At 37.0% G+C, this 6,024-nt stretch overlaps 1 pseudogene; it reads left to right on the forward strand.

The window, feature by feature from the left end:
• Window positions 1-348: 348 nt before the first annotated feature.
• Window positions 349-6,024, forward strand: LOC120112242 (uncharacterized; annotated as a pseudogene).

The raw sequence follows: 6,024 nt of genomic DNA on the forward strand, positions 1-6,024 counted from the left end.
GGTCCTGCAAAGGCAAACAAAGGTAAAGCCCTAATGGGCTTTCTGGGCCTTTCCAAGTGGGCTGGACCCACTTACAATGTAGACATCAATCCCCTCAAGCTTCTTCTTGCACTGATAGCAGTGGTTCAACAAATCGATTGTCGTGAACGGCATGGCTGGCTCCGGAGGCGGCGGCATCTCGAAGAGCACCATAGGACCTCAGAGCCATCGCCGAAGTACACCCTCTTCCTGACGGAGTTGCCGAGGCCGACGGCACCGTCGGCGAAGCTCTGGGGGGAGCGGGCGGTCAGAGGGTTGGCGGGATCGTCGGCGACGAAGAGGGAGAGCTTGAGGAAGGAGGAGTCGGGCATGGCGGCTGGGACTGAGAAGGAGTCAATCTGGAGTTTTATAGAGGGAAGAGATCTGACGATGAGAGGAGGAGAAGAGAGGAGAGATTTTTAAGAAATTGATGTCGGCGTAGGGGGCAGCTAGGGCATCGATCGAGAGAGGGGTGAGCGGTTGTGAAAAGATTTGGCCTCCAACGACGCTTATAAGCATCGTCTTAGGTCCAGACTTTCGACGACGCTTTTTAAGCGTCGTCAATTCTGAAGATTTACCGACACTTTTTAGAAGCGTCGACAAAATTTGGCGCTGAATCAAAATTTTTCAATGCTTTTCCCTAGCGACGGAAAATCTCTCTTTTCGTGTAGTGTGTTATCAATTGGTAACATCTTTTGTTAGGACTTTTAGTTGAAGTTGTTGATGGGAAGAAAAAAAGTTGAGCTTTTCTTTATTTGCATGTCCGTAGAAGCTAGGATAGTTAGTTTCAATAAGAATACGATGGATCATGGAAAATAGGAGTAATGGAACTGCAAGCATCCCAAACCTCACAAAATTCTCAACTGCCAGAGCTTCCTTTCTTCTATCCTTTTGATGCAGCAAAAAGATAAATGCAGATTAGCTGCTCTTCCATCCAATCTTTCTTTGAGTTTAGATACTTGCATGATTTTTATTGCTTACTTTTTATGAATTATTTTATTCTTTTTTTGAGTAGATTTAATTTGGATTGGACTTGTAAGAAATATAGGATATCACTTTCAATACTTTATCATCTTTTTTTCCTCTAAATCGATAGGCTTTATATATATATCTAAGCATGTATGTAACTATAGAGTTGGTTTTCTCTTTCTGGAAAGATTAAGGCCTCAATTCTACCAATCCAAAATTAATAATAGAGATTCCATATGGAGAAACCATGCCATTAATTATAATTTATATTAAAAAAAACTATTTTAGAGAAAAAAAAGGAATCCTCTGGAGATCATTCAAGAGATCTAAAAATATATTATTTTAATGGTCTAATATTTCTAAATGTGTTGCATGATTAATAGTTTGAAAGCATTCAAATTCATTAAATTTTAACACACACACACACACACACAAACACACACATATGCATGCATGCATTTTATGAGGTATACATCAAAGTAATGGGGTGGATTTTTAATTTACATGCCCCTATAATATAGTAATTTTGTATATTAACACTATCACAACCATACATTAATGTTTGTTCCATTTGATGTATGATTAGAGGCTTCTAAAATACATAATTTTTAACTTTTAATAATTTTTATAATATAAATTATGATTTGTGAGATGCATAGGATAAATTTTGGCAGATGGTGCAACTATAGTTAGTCGGAAACTTATTTAAGGAGAAATTAAATTGGTAGCTTATATGTCATAGGAAGGTTAGAATTATGAAGACGCAACATTAATTAGCCAACATCTGATATATGAAAATATTTATATATATTTTTACATCTAGAAAATTCAAACCCATATGACACGCTAGGATCTTGAAAGAATTACTAAAGAAATATTATATCATATACTCTAAAATTTAGATAGAAATGGCATTGCTATGCTAAGATCTTCGATAGAAATAGGTGATATTTTAGTAGGATTGAGATCTCAGACAAAGGGAAATAGATGATTGGAAAGCTAGCATTCAAAAGGGCAACCATCTCAAATCTCTGCCACACGTGGAGATTTATTAGTTTTTGCCAAATTGCATTTTTGAAACCTTGTACGAGTCGCCTATGTCTGTAAATCAAGTAATTTGCAAACAAAAATCATATGTGGTGAGAGCACTAAAGAAGAAAATATGGGATGAGCTTCTTATTTTCCTATATTTCCCTAAGTGCTTATATTAAAGTAGAACCTCAAAAACCAGAAACTTCTCCTACTAATGGAGTTGTCATTCCCGTGATTTAAAAAAAAAATAAAATAAAATCATGTGCGACATCCTCTTTCTTTCTTGATTTTGAGTATGCTTTTAACCGGTACATACTACATGGCTAGATAATACATACTAAGTAAATTAGTCATCTAACAATCCAATACATACTTCTAGATAAATCAATGCATGGTTTTTAAAATATAGTATTCACCCGATACATAGTGCATGATCAGATGATATACATTTAGCAATTTAATTGTCTAACAACCTAATACACACATCCTAGCAAATTGATACATAGTTTTCAAAACACCTTATTTACCAATATATGTTTTTCATCAGTACATACTAAATGATCATGTAAGACAAACTAAGCAAATTAAGTCATCTAGCAAGCTAGTACACACCTTTAAGTAAATTGATATATAGTTTACAAAATAAGATATTCATAAGTACCAGTACGGAGTGCAAGTTTGCTAACTTTGTCTAATATAAAAAATTATATATATATATTATTCTATATGAATTTTTAGGTGCAAAAATCTTAGAAAAGATAAAGAAATTTGGAGGAAAATGAGACTCGAAAAGAAAAAAAAGGAACCTCACATATAGAAAAGATGGCTTGATGAGGGAAAAAAATGGGCGAAAAAGCTTGGCGGAAAAAAAAAACGTGCATAATTTTTTTTAATTATTATTATAGAATTGATGATTTTATTGGTAAAAAAAAATTTGATTTCTGGCACCAAAAAAACGTGTCAAAATGCGAAGTCTGCCTCACGTTCCCTTCGCTTCGCGGCCGCCCAATGGAATTTTTGGTCGTAGTTTGAAGACTCCGACAGCACCGAACCCAGCGAACCGTCGCTAGGAAAAAGCCAAAGAAGCCAAGGATGATGGCGCCGCACGATTTCCGTCGTCCGTACAAGCGCCTGTCCATCTCCGATCAGCTAGCGCCACCTCACGGCGGCGCTCCCACTCCCACAACCGCGCCTCCACTCCCGCCGCCTCGCCTCCTCTCTCCTCTCTCCTCTCTCCTCTCCCCTCTCCCCTCTCCCGACCCCATCCTCGAAGACCACCATGTCCAGATCGAATCGGGGTTCGCAGAGCCGAAGGCGGCTTCGGCGAGGGACTTGAACGCGGTCCAGGCTTCCAAGATCAAGGGCAGGGAGGCCAGCTCATTGCTCCCGAGTGGATGATCGGCATCCCCCCCTCGCCTCGGACGTGACTCGTTCATTTAACCCAAAATACTTGATCGGAATTCGAAAGTTTTCGACTCGATTGGGTGTGGTCACTGTAGAGCGTAAATTGAGTCGTATAAAAACCTAGAAAGCGTATAAGTGACGCTAGAGATTTGTGCATTTTGTTGTTATATTATGGAATTTGAAAAGAAAATATTGTGGCTTCGGTAAAAATATGTCAAGGCAATCCAATGCTATTTTTATTTTTGAACTCTGATTAATCTTTATGAAATAGTGGGTAGATGTTGGTTAAGCTGGAGCTATAGAGAAGGAACAATATTTAGGTATGAATTCAACACCATCTATAGGATATACCAGCTACTAAGATTTGGAGGTCAACCTTACATCTGATTCATTCCTTCTAAATTAGTCAAAGTGCAGTCGTAAACTTCACGGAGTATGTTACATCAGTTAATAGTCCTTGCTACATTATCAACTCGCATGCCCCCAAGCAAGTTTCATTTCTGAACTGAGGAAGATCCTTTGTTACCTTTTTGGTGCACTAAATTAGAGGCTTTCTATCACAAAGGATTTTTTCCTCCTCATTTCCTAGCATATGCTGACACCGGTTGGTGGTATTTTTATGACACGACAATGAAAAATTGATTCTTGCATTTTTTTTGGGCCACTCCTCCATTTTGTAGACATTAAAAATCCTATGGTTTATTAATTTCAATTCTAAACCCAGTCATCAATCTATTTCTTGCACCACTGAGCTTATGTGATTATACAACCTCTCTCAACTAAGAGCACCATGCACGTTTCTTATGTATAGTCATTGTGTGATTAATATCAATCTAGTGTACTCTTTTTACTGGACAGAGTGCGAGATAGTGTTTCAATCTTCTGCGTTGTTGAAAATAACCACAGTGATATTTATGTCAACTAATTTTGTTATGTGTCAACTTGCTTATAGTTATAGTTGCTCCAGGATCTTGTTGTTTCCTTCCGGCACCTCAACTTCTAGGAAGCATGGAAGTATTTATTAATTGATTTTTTCACCTTTGGGTGTGTAATAGCCAGCTCTGTTCCACTACGCTTCTGTTCTACATTCATGGATGACCAATTTTACAGCAAATTCATTTGTTGTTCACATCTAGTAGTCAAGCTGTTTCACATACTTGATTCTCTTCTCTTTTGTGTTTCATTTGTGTTTGACTCATTTTGATGTCATTTAGTACAAAAAATGGTATATATTTTACAATACTTTGAAATTTATATAGGTACTTTTTTGTGAGGCCTGCTGGAAAGGAGTGTTTTGCTGCTTCTTCTGATGTCCAATGGTGAGAAGGCTCCTGAATGGCTCTGTCCTTCATCATTTTCCATCCTTATTGCCTAATGGCTCTAGGAGAAAGGACTTGTTAAGTCCTGCACATTCATATTGTATTCTAGATTGCATATTTCATGAGGCGAGTAAGCAGAATTTCTTATGAATTTTGTTTATTGTCTTTCGATTGGCAATCATTTCAGTATCTTTAGCTGAAATTTACATTTAGGTGATGACTTGCAGCCTGATCAAACATACTATGTGATTGACATGATTTGTTTGGTGAGGATACTCACTGTATGACTGCACTGCAGAGTTCAGGTTTCTTAGGTTGAATTCTAAGCTTTCAAAAACCGGGGCTTGCAATACTCCAGCTGCATACCATAAATACAGGTTTAGTGTTGTCCCAATTTATGATTGTGACTAGATCTCTTCATTCATCCTTAAAAATATCAGAAATTCTTGCACTGATTCCATCACTAAATATAATGCTAAAACTGTATGTACATGTAAACTTCCTCCGGTAGGTCAGAATGATATGTTTTAGAGATCTCATTATATTTATGTTCTTTTCTCCTTGTTCTATACTAAAATTTGAATGTAAATTGACCCATCATGCTGCTTAAGTTGCTTATCTTAATATGGATTGTATTTGTACTGTACATTGACATATGATAGTCATTATTGTTTGTTGAAACATGATGCTCATCATGGATATAACTCAGGTTTCCTGCAACAGAAATAAAAAATTTCAAACAATAATATTTTCTTAATGATAAAATATCAGCACTTTGACTTACAAATTCTAAATGGCAGTGTCATCTCTCTGTTAGAATAAAGGCTAGGTCCCCCTCTCCTTTCCATATGGTTCATAGCTTGCCCCATTAACGGCTATCTTTTGTGAGAAGCAAAGAAGGAAAAATCCAGCCGCTATTATTCTAGGTGATTGAAGAATCGTATTCAATATGTCTTTTGCAGATATATTTCTCAAACTTAAATACACTATTATTGTGATTTTAAATCTTAGCATGTTATTATTTATGATTAACACTCTATAACCATTATATTAATCAGGCATTCCTGCATCATTTCCTTTCTTTTGCTTATTCTGCCATCTGTTCTTTTTCAGGCATGCTCATTATCAAACCGGCAATACGCCTTTGGCACTTGTTTGGAAGGATGAATTACCTCTCCAGTATTTTCTCGATACAGACAATGAAGGACAAGTTCCAGCTCAGCAGCAGGTGCAAATTTGCAACATGCTTGACCTGGCATTATGCGATACACATAATAGCTAG

The sequence above is a fragment of the Phoenix dactylifera genome, chromosome 13 (assembly GCF_051530095.1).
Source record: "Phoenix dactylifera cultivar Ajwa chromosome 13, Ajwa_hap1_PhDact_Kaust_v1.1, whole genome shotgun sequence".
Classification (NCBI taxonomy): domain Eukaryota; kingdom Viridiplantae; phylum Streptophyta; class Magnoliopsida; order Arecales; family Arecaceae; genus Phoenix; species Phoenix dactylifera.